The following is a 14,196-nucleotide window of genomic DNA, read 5'->3' on the forward strand; positions in this document are numbered from 1 at the left end:
TCAGAAAGCACAAATATATTGTACTGTTTCGCAGCAGTTGTTCATGTTAGCTGCTTCGATTGCATCGTCTGTTCTCTGCTATTGGTGATTAGCTTCTTTGTGTTGCAGGTAGCCTCTTACAGTTTAGAGGTCACAGTTTTTTAAACATTATCTGAATTTGGATTGATGCACTGGTAGTTCAGATTTGCATGTAAGTTTATAAGAGTAACACGAAGGCACAAAAGGCCTCCCCGGTTCCATTTATATTGAAAACGAAACCAGAGCAAACAGGGGGCCACATTCAGGCATACGCTAGTCGCATGTTGAGAGCCCTAACGGGCAAAACAAAAACTAAACAGATAAGCTGGAGCTGACAAAGTGCAAAGAGCAAACTTATTACAGCGTACCCTTGTGAATCAAGCGATTAATGGCATATGTCATCGTTTGGTGGATGGTAAAGCGGTCAGATGACGCATGTGGTAGTAGCGTGGATTAAAAAAAAAGGGCAACCTGGTGCATGTAGCTCCCGCTTGCGCAGGGTTAACTAGCTTTAATTAGCATTGTGTTAATTATGAAAGGGCGGTAGCAACTCTGCCACCACCATGAAGTTAAGCATAATGGTACATGATCTTAGTTTGGCTCGGCCAGCATCATCCTACTTTTTCCTTTTGGTAAAGATGATTTGATAGTAGGAGTAATAGAAAACATCCTTCCGGCCAATGCTTTCTGCAAAGCATGCTAGTCTAAATGACGTTAAGCATAATGCTGGTGTAATTAAGTTCCTTTGCACCTAATAACGTTGTGCCTAACTCTAGGGGACAAGGCAAGTGACACCGTCCTATAATAATTCATTACCCATATCATGTCCCCATAACCCAGGCCTGCGTAAGTAAGGTATAATCCCGTGATAACACAGCAAGAAAGGAATATGGACGAGAAAGAAAGCCGGCTCTGTTAATTCTTGCCCTATATATATACACAAGATCGAATTCATTAGCACAAAGCGTGTGTAGCTACCTGAGCTAGGTAGACAAGCCACTCCGGCCACTTGGTTGCAGGATGTCGTCGTCGTGGGTGGTGGATGTCGACTGCCCTGAGCCGCAGGCGAAGGTGGAGGGATGGGTGATGGACATGGAGAAGAAGCTCGAGGACGCGGAGCCGCCCGCGAAGGTGCTGAGATGGCCGAAGCACTGCATCTTCCGCGTCCCGCTGCGCTTCAAGCTGAAGACGGTTGATGGCATGTAAGCGACACGCCCTATCACCCACATTGTCATAATTTCTGCTTTTGTATTTTCTTTGAGAACGGGAAAAATGTAATGGCAGCGCGAGCAGCGTATTCAAGCCGCAGACAGTGTCTCTCGGCCCATTCCCATGATGACAAGGAGCTGAAACCCATGGAGGAGCACAAGCTGAGAGCCGTCCGTCATCTCCTCACTCGGGACCATGCTGGTCGGGCCAGCAAGCTGACCCTTGGCGGGCTCGTCGCCGCCGTGCGGAAGGTGGCCGACGAGCTGGAGGATGCCTACATGGACCTGGGCGACGAGTGGCGGGGCGAGAACAGGGGCAAATTCCTTGAGATGATGATCACGGATGGTTGCTTCCTGCTGGAGGTGATGAAGACTGCCGCAGGGAAGGAGTCCATTCCCAGGGACTACGCTCATGGTGACCCTGTCTTCAGCTGGGACGGCATCCAGCAGATCAAGCCCTTCGTCCAGCGCGACATGCTCATGGTCGAGAACCAGCTGCCACTGAGGTTGCTCGAGACGATCGTCGCCGTGGAGGACGGCACATGTCCGGTACGTAGGTTACTGACTGCTAACGTATAGTACTTCCTCCATCTCATAACATAAGAACGTTTTTGACACTACACTGATGTAAAAAACGCTCTTATATTATGGCAAGGGGGTAATATCTATCATTGCGACACTATACATTCGATACAGACACCTATTCGGACAGGCCGCTTAATTTGGACATAAATGATGATGCATGCAGAGCGCGGCTTCAATAAACTCCATGGTGCTCAAGTTCCTCGAAAGGGAAGATGCCCCGGAAGGGACCGATCTGGGACTCCACCCTCTTGACATCTACCGGACGAGCCGACTAAAGGGCACAAGTCAGATCAAGAGTAACATAAAGGTTCTTCACAGAGGCATGCCGGCGCCACGGACAGCAAAGGAGGTCGGCGTCGTTCGCCCGGAGAGAGTGGTGCCCCGATCCGCGTGGAAGCTGTCGGAGGCGGGAATTCAGTTCCTGCCCAGCAACACGAGCTGCCTCAACGACATAGAGCTACACAACGGGAGGCTCTACATGCCCAAGGTGGAGATGGACGACTCCACCGCCTACAGGATCCACAACATGATGGCGTTCGAGGCGATGCACGTCGGCATTGGCAATGACGTGACGGCGTATGTGTTGTTCGTCAAGGACCTCATCAACTCTGCCGACGACGTGCAACTACTGGAGAGGAAGGGGATCCTGGAGCACGACCTCGCTGATGACGACAACGCTGTGGTGAGGCTCTTCAACAGCCTCACCAGAGACGTGTCCAAGAATTGGAAGAGTCAGCTGTCCCAGGTGCGTCAGGACGTGGATCACCATTACCGCAGCAACCATTTGCGTGTCTTTCTCTATGAGGCATGGTCAAACCTCAAGAACAAGTACTTCAAGAGCCCGTGGACACTCCTCGCCCTTGTCACCGCAATCCTTCTCGTCGTCGGAGATATCGTGCAGGCCGTGTATGCAATCATATCCTATGATCCAAACGAGAAGGGCAAGCCCAAAATGAATTAACCAGATGGTGTTTCTTTTTTTTTTGCAAAGAATAAAAAGTGGAAGCAAACTTGAAGAGTTGTGCACAACTCAACAAAAAATATCTCTCTCCCTCTTTCTCTCCCATCGGTGTTTGAGATGCCAAATAATGTATATTTATGTGTGTGTTTTCTTTTTTTTGAAAAGAATCGAGCAATGCACACAATCATTTATTTAATCAAACATAGTGTAAAAAACAAGTGCCATCTCAAGTACGTAAACATAAGTGACAAAGTATAAAAGCCGCCATAACCGATAAAAATAGGACACAATACCTAAAAACATCAATGCATCGTGATGATGTAAAGGTTGGGGGCACTCCTCTTTTCAAACAAAGAAAGTATTGCTATCGGATAGGCCACTAGTACGGTTCATGTATAATGCATTGGTTAAAAAAGGGGTCCACGTGTGATAGTTTCATATCTGACGAGTGCTTTATGAAAATCCATATCGGTGAGCCACATCATTGATCTGAAATCCACCGTCACCCACCGCCTATCACAGGCGGTTTTCGAACTCACCCGTGTGAACCGAGCGATTAGCACATGTCGTCATTTGGTGGATGCTAAAGCGGTCAAGTGACGTATAAAAGATGACGCATGTGATAGTAACGTTAATTAACTAACTTTGCTAGTTGTGCTACTTATCTGTCACCCCCATGAAGTTAAGCATAATGATTAATGGTACGTGGTCTCAGTTTGGCTCAGCCAGCATAAGACTACCCGACTACCCATAGTGTGAGTAATATAGATGGTAACATCACACATCTTTAGGCAAAACAGATGATGTAACGAGTAATTAATGAGGAAAGAGAGGCATGTGGTAATATAGCTAGTTACTGTAACATCACACATATCAAGACAAGATGAGTCTACAACCTAACAAATGAAGTGTTGCATGACACCACACATAGGTTACTCCCCACTATAGAGATAGTAACATATGCATGTTACTAGTCTAAGTTACTACCCATTATGACTAGTCTAATCCTATTATTTCATTTTGGTAAAAGGTTGTGACTAGGTCTCAGTCACCGACACTTAACTAAGTCTTAGTCAAGTAACATAACATGCAAGAAAGAAATAAGAAAAAACTGAAAGAAAATTTGTACGGATCTCAATGTAAGATTTAACAAATATAACATCGACTAAGACATAATGAAGTCTCAGTCGACTAAGATTTAGCAAAACTGTTGGGTAAAGCCTAAATTGATCGTAGTAGAAAAGATCCTTCCGGCCAATGCTTTCTGCAAAGCACACTAGCCTAAATAACTCTGCCACCCCGCAGCCGGCCAGAAGTTAAGCACATGATAGTTTAATTAAGTACATCCACATCTTGTGCCTAACCTAGGGGACAAGGCAAGTAACACAATCCTTTAAACATCCACTCATTAAATTATGTTGCTTTTAACCTAGGGATGTGTAAGTTTAAGGTACATGTTGCAGTAATCATGTGTTAATACATCAAGAAAGTAATGTTAATACATCAAGAAAGTAATGTGAGTGAGATAGCCGGCTCTTAGGTGTGATGAGCGTAAAAATAACACTCATCACGCACCCCACGACAAGATTAGTCTACATCTATAGATGGAATCTTGCAAGATACCACATATATGTTACTACTTACTACACACGATGAAGATAGTAACATAGAGTAATGTCATATGCATGACATTTGTGCATCGGCCTTCTTTTCCTTGAAAAACCTCCACTCTTTATTATTATTTTTCCTAGTTCTGAATAAGTGTTTTTGGGTAAAATTTCCAATTTCCAGTCCCTCCTGGTGTAATTCTGTGATAAGAGAGAATATCAAGATAAAATAGGACAAAGGTGATTGAATTAATATAGTAATTGAGCAATTTATCTTCTAAAATTATGATGCAAAATGCACATATAAGAATTTTAGTACATCATTTCGTTAGTCGTATTACTGGCATGTAGATCACCCGTGCACACTTGAGTCGAAAAACATACCCGATTTGATAGTTTCATCTCTCACGAGTACTTCGCAGAAATCCACATAGGATGAGCCATATCATTGATCTGAAAGCCACAGTCAGCGCCTATCATATGCGGTTTTCCATCGCGCCCTTGTGGATCAAGCATTAGTGACATATCTCATTGTTTGAAGCATGGTAAAGCAGTCATATGTGACGATTTCCACTCATCAAAGATGACCCTCATTGTGATAATGTAGATTAACTAGCTTTATCATTGTTAAATGTAAAAGGCATTAGCAACTCTGCCACCCCATGAAGTTAAGCATAACGACATGTTAGTCTTACTTTGGCTCAGCCTTTGGTAAAGCCTGAATTGATAGTGTTTGAATACATCCTTCCAGCCAATGCTTTCTGCCAAGCATGCTAGTCTAATTAACTCTGCCACTAGCTACCCCATCAAGTTAAGCACATTCGAATTGGTAGTTTAATTAAGTACATTCGCATCTATCTTTGTTCTAACCTAGGGGACAAGGCAAGTAACGCCGTACTTCAATCATCCATTCATCATATCATGTTGCTTTAACCACATGGCCTGCATAAGTTTAAGGTACCTATTGAAAATAATCACGTGATAATACCGCTCGAAAGAAATGTACATAAGAAAGCCGTCTCTTGCATGCTAGCTGTTCTTCACCTAGCTACCTATATATACTCGTGCACATATAGGAGTTCAGAAGTACAAAGCGTGTAGCTAAGTTATAGGTAAACAATGGTTGCAGGATGTCGTCATGGGTGGTGGATATGGAGAAGAAGGTCCAGGGCGCTGAGCCGCCGGCGAAGGTGGAGAAATGGCAGAAACATTGCATCTTCCGCGTCCCGTTGCGCTTCAAGGTGATCGATGGGAGGTATGGAGAGATACTTCATTGGTGTTGATTGCTTCAACAAGACAATTTTTATGCCATGATATTTATTTATGTTTTTGTGTTTTCTTTCTTTCTTCCAATAATTTGGGTGTCTGCTCTTCCTCAATGTGTCGATTGCACCTTCCAAAAAAAGAATACAATATATGTCAACTGCTGCTTCTTGACATTGTGATATTGTAGTATGATCAATATTACCATATATCCCCTTTCTTGAAACTAAAAAAAGCAACACAAATTGCAGGGTGAGCAGCGTATACAAACCGCAGACAGTATCTTTGGGCCCATTCCACCACGACGACAAGAACCTGAAACCCATGGAGGAGCACTAGCTGAGGGCCGTACATCACCTCCTCCAACGGGACAGCTGCAAGACCACCCTTTCCGAGCTCGTCGCCACCGTGGAGAAGGTGGGTGAGGAGCTTGAGGATGCCTACATGGAACTGGGAGATGAGTGGCGGGGCGAGGAGAACAGGGGCAAGTTCCTGGAGATGATGATCATCGACGGTTGCTTCCTACTGGAGGTGATGAGGACGGCCATAGCCGGGAAGAACTCCATTCCCAAGGAGTACAAGAAGGGTGACCCCGTCTTCAGCTGGCATGGCATCCAGCATATCAAGCCGTTCGTCCAACGCGACATGCTCCTGGTCGAGAACCAGCTGCCACTCAGGTTGCTCGAGAAAATCGTCACCGCAGAGAGCGGCAGATCTCCGGTACGCAGGTTACTGGCTTACTGCTAACATCTACTAGTAGTGGTGTTCACCTAATCTCACAGTAAAAATTTACCCATTCTGACTCTGTGTATCCTCAATGTCTCTACTATTTTCTCATATCGTGTTATGTCATTAATTGTAGTGGCTGGGTGTACTTGATACCAACTTATATATTGCCCTGTTTAGAAAACTTAACATAATGATGAATGGATGAACCATGCATGCAGAGTGCGTTTTCGATCAATTCCATGGTGCTTAAATTCCTGGAAGGCAAAGATAAACCCGAAGGGTCCGATGAGTTGGGACTCCACCCGCTCGACATATACCGAAGGAGCCAGCTCAAGGGCCACCTGAGGCCTTATCAGAGGGACATAGGTGGCGTGGAGAACACCATACCGACAGCCAATGCCACCAATGCTCGTCTCGATGGAGTGGTGCCCCGATCGGCATGGAAATTGTGTGAGGCGGGGATCCGGTTCATGCCCAGCAAGACGGCCTTCCTCGACGACATCAACCTGGACAGTGGCAGGCTCTACATGCCCGAGTTCCAACTCGACGACTCCACCGCCTACAAGTTCCACAACATGATGGCGTTCGAGGCGATGCACGTCAGCACTGAAAATGACGTGACGGCCTACGCGCTCTTTGTCAAGGACCTCGTGGACTCCGCCCAAGACGTGCGCCTGCTCGTGAATAAGAGGATCCTTGAGCATGACCTCGCCGACGACGATGATGCCGTGGTGAAGCTCTTCAACGGCCTCACTAGGGATGTGTACAAGAACTGGGAGAGTAAGTTGTGCCACGTGCGTCAGGACGTGGAGCACCACTACACCGGCAACCCCCCACGCGTCCTCATGTACAAGTGGTGGGTAAACCTCAAGAACAGGTACTTCAAGAGCCCGTGGACGCTCCTTGCCTTCATCACCGCAATCTTGCTCGTCGTCGGAGACATCGTGCAGGCTGTGTTTGCAGTCTTATCCTATTATAAACCTGACAAGGATAAGCCCAAAATGCCTTAATTAGATAATTAATGCTTCATTTTTTTCTTTGGCATGTTTGTTTTGGAAGAATAAAGGTGAAAACAAATCAGAAAAGCTGTACGCCACAAAACGCCCCCGATCTCTCCCTCGTCTGTTTGATGTCAAACAATATCTGTTTCTGTGCGCGCAGATGTTTGTGAGAGATGGGGGCAGGTGATCGCGCTCGACTAGTTGTAGGTTAGAGCATCAAATGTTTTATTGAACTGTCCGGTCATTGTTCGGACAAGAGAGAATAGAACAAAAAATCACCCAACAGTATTCCTCATTTTGTCTTGGCGTGTGCGGGCAGTCCACAAATCCTTATATCCAAATCATATATGAAGAAGATATGAGGTAGAATTTGGCCCACCGCGGGTCACTTTTTCTTTTTGTTTACTATTTCTTTCTTTTCTCTCTCTTCATCTTCACCAATTATATGTATGTGACCGGATAATATGAAGTGTGATTGTTCTGCAAGGAAAGTGATGGTCCAAAATGGAAGTGCCCGAACATTGACCGGGCACGTCCACAAACATATGGGGAGTGAATTTAAGCAATCGTGATTGTAGATACTCTGAGGGAACAAGAAATGGGAATGTGTGGTACGAGCCATTGGTGCAGATGATGGTGGCAGAGGAGGTGTGTCGTATACTTTTTTCGACAAAGGGTGAATTTTATTAGTTTAAAACGGAGTACAAACACAAAGAACGCATATTCGACCTCCGCATAGTTAGGACGTACCCAACCCACACAAAACATGCACACACACAAATCACACAGACAGCTAGCAAAGTCGTACTTCAGGGATTGGGCATTGTTGACGTAGGTGGATAGAAAACAGAGAGAACGAGCCGGCCATAGGGCCATGGCCCCAGACCCGACGCCGGCGAAGATGAACTTCAGGGATTGGGCATTGTTGACGTAGATAATGCTCAAGGCCAAGGCCATATGGCCATGGCCCGTTGGAATCCCTCAAGCAGGAGCAAGTCCATCTATATGACCCTCATGAGCGTCATGGCTTGGCCGAAGGCAGCGTTTCGACGAGCCGGCCTTCTTTTGCTGTTTCGGTTTTTTTCTCTTATGTTTTTCCATTTCTGTTTTTTTTTCTAAATTCAAAATTTTCAAGATGTTCAGAATTTCAAATTTTCTTCATATTTTAGAAAATTTTCGCTTCTTTAAAAAAATTGAAATGCCAAAAATTGTTCTTGTTTTCCAATTATGTTCAGGTTATCAAAAAAAGCTCACCGTAAAGAAACAAACTGTTTGCCGTATATTTGAAAAAATGTTCACTGTAATGTTCATAGGAAAATTGTTCAGTTTGCATTGAAAAAGAGTTCACCGTATATTAAAAATATATTTTGTGCGTATTTGAAAAATATTCACCACATAATTAGAAAAGTTCAGTGTGTATTTTCAAATTCACTTTTTTTGAAAAAAATCGCATTTAAAAAAATGTTGGGAATTTCTGAAATCTGTTGCTAGTTCTTAAAGTCGTGCGCTGACATTTGGTCACAAGCACCATCAGCTCGAGTGGCTGGTCGAAACCGGGAGGTCCCGTGTTGCGGAAATGAGTCATGTCTCCAAGCTGTTCTGGCTATCAAACAAGACTCTCATTGTTGTCGACACACCATGCATAGAGGATGTAATGGGGGTGTCTTTGTTCCTAAAAAAAAGGAGGTGTCTCAAGGCAACATAGGGGCACCTTATGAGACACTAAATCAACATTGAATGACCGTGCGCATCCTACTTCATGATGTCAGGTTGTTGATCATGAACCTCTCATAATGGTCAATATTGAAGGTGCTTAGAGCATCTCCAACCGTTGGGCCCCCAGGTGGCTCGTAAAATCACCGCCTGGGGGCGTACCGGCGCTAAAATCGGCCTGGGGCCGATCGGGGTCCCAGCTGCTGGCCCCAGGGTCGCCCTCAGAAGGCGTATTATATATTTTTTGAAAAGGAATTCGGCTAAAATTCGGCAAACGGGACAAAGATTTGGTTAAAATTCAGCGAACACTTAAAAAAACGCGCTGAGCGCGGCGAAGTTGCCGCCGTCGCCGTTGTCCTCGTCATCCTTCTCCTCCTTCACGCGGCCGCCCTTGCTCGACCCCTGCCCGGGGTCGCCCTGGCGGACCGATGGTGGCGTGTCGTCGTCGCTGTCGTCGTCGAGAACGACGACGCCTCCCTCGTCGCAGCCACGGCGCCTAGCAGCGAACTCCTCTTGGGCGCGGCACTGGCGCTCCAGCTCCGTCCGCGCCCAGTCTTCGCGCGCCCACTTCAAGGCCGCCGCGTCGGAGAGCCCTGGCTCCATCTTCATGGCGGCGAGCCCGGGCTCCGTCTTCACGGCGGCGGCAAGGCCTGGCTCTGTCTTCGGCTTGATGGAGTGGGGAGGAGCCGAGGAGGACGCGTGCCCGCCCTCATTGATGACGATACCGGCGCTGCGGGTGCGCCGACCGAGCGGCGTCTCCGCGGGCTTGGCTTTGATGCTGAAAAGCGTCGGCGACCCGGAGGAGTGTGAGGAGAAGCGGGAGGAGGAGGAGGAAGAGGACACCGTTCTCCTTGGCATCCATTGGCCACCGCTCCGGACCGGGCGGCAGGGTATGTCAACAGCGGGTCATTGCCGCCCTCGAGGTGGCGGAGAACGGCGTGCAGAGAGCGGTAGGGCGCACCCCACCACAGGCGGCGTCCCTCGCTGCTCTTGGTGTTGGGGAATGTAGCATGCAATTTCAAAAATTTCCGTACACTCATGCAAGATCTATCTAGATGATGCATAGTAACGAGAGGGGAGAGTGTGTCCATGTACCCTCGTAGACCGAAAGCGGAAGCGTTAGCTTAATACCCTTGATGTAGTCGAACGTCTTCTTGATTCAACCGATCAAGCACCGAAGGTACTGCACCTCCAAGTTCTGCACACATTCAGCTCGATGACGTCCCTCAAACTCTTGATCCAGCAAAGTGTCGAGGGAGAGTTGCGTCTGCACGACGGCTAGTGATGGTGATGGTGAAGTTATCTGCGCAGGGCTTCGCCTAAGCACTACGTCAATATGATCAGAGGAGTAAACGGTGGAGGGGGGCACCGCACACGACTAAAACAATTGATGTCCTTTGGGGTGCCCCCTGCCCCCGTATATAAAGGAGGGGAGGGGAGGCTGGACGGCCCTAGGGGTGCGCCAAGTGGGGGGAGTCCCACTAGGACTCCTAGTCCTAGTCGGCTCCCCCTTCCTTCCAAAGGAGGGGGGAAAGGGGGAAGAGGGGGAGAGGGTGAAGGAAAGGGGGAGCCGCGCCCCCTCCTCCTTGTCCAATTCGAACTCCCATGGGGGGGCGCCACCTCCCGTGGCCTGCCTCCTCCTCTCCCCTATGGCCCATTTAAGATCCAATACTTCCCGGGGGGTTCCGGTAACCCCTCGGTATTCCGAAAAATACCCGAACCTCTCCGGAACCATTCCCGTGTCCGAATATAACCTTCCGATATATTAATCTTTATCTCTCGACCATTTCGAGACTCCTCGTCATGTCTGTGATCTCATCGGGGACTCCAAACAACTTTCGGTGACCAAAAACACATAACTCATAATACATATCGTCATAGAACGTTAAGCGTGCGGACCCTACGGGTTCGAGAACTATGTAGACATGATCGAGACACATCTCCGGTCAAAAACTAACAGCGGAACCTGGATGCTCATATTGGTTCCTACATATTCTACGAAGATCTTTGTCGATCAAACCGTAATGACAATATACGTTGTTTTTTTTGTCATCGGTATGTTACTTGCCCGAGATTCGATCGTCTGTATCTTCATACCTAGTTAAATCTCGTTACCGGCAAGTCTCTTTACTTATTCCGTAATGCATCATCCTGTAACTAACTCATTAGTCACATCGCTTGCAAGGCTTATGACGATGTGCATTACCGAGAGGGCCCAGAGATACCTCTCCGATACTCGGAGTGACAAATCCTAATCTCGATCTATGCCAACTCAACAAACACCTTTGGAGATACCTGTAGAGCATCTTTATAATCACCCAATTATGTTGTGATGTTTGATAGAACACAAGGCACTCCGGTATCCAGGAGTTGCATAATCTCATAGTCTGAGGAACATGTATTTGATATGAAGAAAGCAGTAGCAATAAAACTTAACGATCATTATGCTATGCTAAGGGATGGGTCTTGTACATCACATCATTCTCCTAATGATGTGATCCCGTTATCAAATGACAACACATGTCCATGGCTAGGAAACTTAACCATCTTTTGATCAACGAGCTAGTCTATTAGAGGCACACTAGGGACACAGTGTTTTGTCTATGTATCCACACATGTATCAAGTTTCTAGTTAATACAATTCTAGCATGAATAATAAACATTTATCATGAATATGGAAATATAAAGTAACAACTTTATTATTGCCTCTAGGGCATATTTCCTTCACTTGCCCCCCCCCTCCCCCACCACCGGCACGTTGTTGGTGGAGGCCAGATGCTGCGCCTGCCGGTGTTGGAAGTAAGCCGTCCATGCCTCGTGGTTGCCGGCAGCGTACTGCGGGAGGGCCCGCTGCTCCTCCGTCAGCGACGCCCGCATGCGATCAACCTCATCGGCGAAGTAGTCAGGGCGCACGTCAACGTCGGGCAGCGGGGGGATGGGGACGCTACCGGCGCTGAGCCTCCACCGCCCCGGCGCGCGCATGTCGGGAGGCGTCGGGATGTTCGCCTCAAACAGCAAGTGGCCTTCCCACTCATGCAACGAGCGGCGGCCGAAGTCATTGGCCGCCGCCCCATCGCCGGGAAAACGCTCGGCCATCGTCGCGGTTGGGCACGGGGAGAGAGGGGGAGGAGCGTCGGCGGCGGCTGCGCGTGGGGAGAGAGGGGAGGAGCGTTGGCGGCTGTGGGCGGTGTGTGGTCACAGGCGACGGGAGGCATTGCTTTATAGCGGCAGGGGGTGGGCGTCGTGTGTACGTGTGGCGGGAGGGGGGGGCGTCGCCGCGCCACCCTTGAGGAATCAATGGCGGCAGCCCTGGCATTGTTTCCCACGGGAACCGAGGCAATGAGGACGACGAAGCGGCGTCTCGCTGACTCGGTGGCCCCATCCCCATACACGCCAAAAACACGTCCCCCGGCGCCCCCAGGCGCCCCCCAGCGCGCCTGGTTCGGCCTGGGTCCGCCGGCGCCAATTTCGGCTCAAACCGATGAAAAACAGGCTGCTGGGAACGCGACTGAGCCGATTTTTGGGCGCCGGTACTGAAAAATCGCCGGGGAGAGGGGGGGGGGGTGTTGGGGACGCGGCTGGAGATGCTCTTAACGGCAAGAAAAGTAGAGTTGTGTACGTACTCAACGATGAAAGTTGATGAACATTCATGTAAGCTTAGTTACTGTCCAACATTGGCCCACCGCAACTCCATCGACACAGTAGATGGCAAGGTCATGCTCGTCTTCACCATGCAATATACTAGCTGCTGCAATCGGTGTTGTGCTATGTGTCATGACACGTGCCAAATGACTTGTGAACAGTGGCGTGGTGGTCCATGGACCACCCTGTACATCGGCCTGGTACTTCAGTATATTTGTAAGAAAAATTAATCAGGCCGCATTGCATATCTAAGGCCTAAGCCCAAAAACTATGAATATGATAACTAGCTCACTCGTTCCTTTGTACGTTCTAAGTGTACGCTTTACCCAGGAAACATTCCCTCATATGCTTAAAGCAGTTTTCTTGTATGCTAGAGGATGTACTTGATCATTCGAAGTCTCCAACCGAGCACACCGCGACGGCGAACCCTAGCCTTCAGCGTGACAGAAACCGATGATGCATTGCGCTAGGTAGGCATAAGGCAGAGGAGTGCCAGCGGGGCGGATGGCTAGTAATGCATGCACAAGGTAGAGCTAAACACTGAGGCAGGAACCCACCGACTTCACACCTTTCCAATTTAAAATATGTTTTTCATTTTCGATTCAAAGTTTTATTTTGCCTTCAAGGTTTAACTGTGAGGGGTTTTTATTGTAGAATTGTTTCAAAAATTAAAATTACACATACATTCTATTGATAAATTCTATACTAGCATGCAATGGGGGAGCAAGACGACATGTCGGTTTGGATCCTTGGTGCTATATGCCAATATTGCCACGTCAAATAATTGGCGGAGGATTCTGCCACTGGTCATTGACTAAGAAACCAACAGGGAAAGTTGTTGGGGCTGGGGCGAACCAAAAAATTGAACAAGGTCCAAATAGAGGCCATCACTAAAGTCAACGTCAAATTTTTTGCTGGATTGCTCGGAGTGCCAAACCAAACAGACTCTATGGCCCTGTTTGGATACTCTAACTTAGCTAGGGTTAGAGTTAGTTTCTAGTTCATGACTAACCCTGAATTAACTGTAGCCAAAGTGGTGTTTTGATTACGGGGTTAGATTGACAATAAATGCACTTGGTGGAGAGAGAAAAGTGATTTTTAGTGGGCCCCACAAGAACTAGCTCCAATTAGCACCCCTTGGCTGGCGGGACAGAAAGAGAAAAGTGATCTTTTAGTGGGCCCCATGAGAATTAGCTCCAATTTGCACCTCTTGGCGGGATAGTTTTTTGGGTGGGTTAGATGCAACTAGCTCCAATCTAACCCTCATGTTTGGCTACTTTAGGGCTATTTGAGCCCCAACTAGCTCAAACTAACTCTAACCCATGGATCCAAACGTGACATATATCTCTTCCTGCGGAGGGCACAAACCATGAGTGTTTTTTGTGCGTGTCTCTGTGTGGGGGTGGGGGGCAAAGGCTATAAAATTTCCTATCCGAGTTCTTCCATTTTATTTTTTCAAAAATAAGTTT

At 47.6% G+C, this 14,196-nt stretch overlaps 2 pseudogenes; both read left to right on the plus strand.

The window, feature by feature from the left end:
• The first annotated feature begins 1,006 nt into the window (after positions 1-1,006).
• LOC119266108 lies at positions 1,007-2,858 on the plus strand (annotated as a pseudogene).
• A 2,651-nt stretch (positions 2,859-5,509) lies between these two features.
• On the plus strand, positions 5,510-7,381 carry LOC119361598 (annotated as a pseudogene).
• The last annotated feature ends 6,815 nt before the right edge of the window (positions 7,382-14,196 follow it).

This window comes from Triticum dicoccoides, chromosome 2B (genome assembly GCF_002162155.2).
Source record: "Triticum dicoccoides isolate Atlit2015 ecotype Zavitan chromosome 2B, WEW_v2.0, whole genome shotgun sequence".
Lineage (NCBI taxonomy): Eukaryota > Viridiplantae > Streptophyta > Magnoliopsida > Poales > Poaceae > Triticum > Triticum dicoccoides.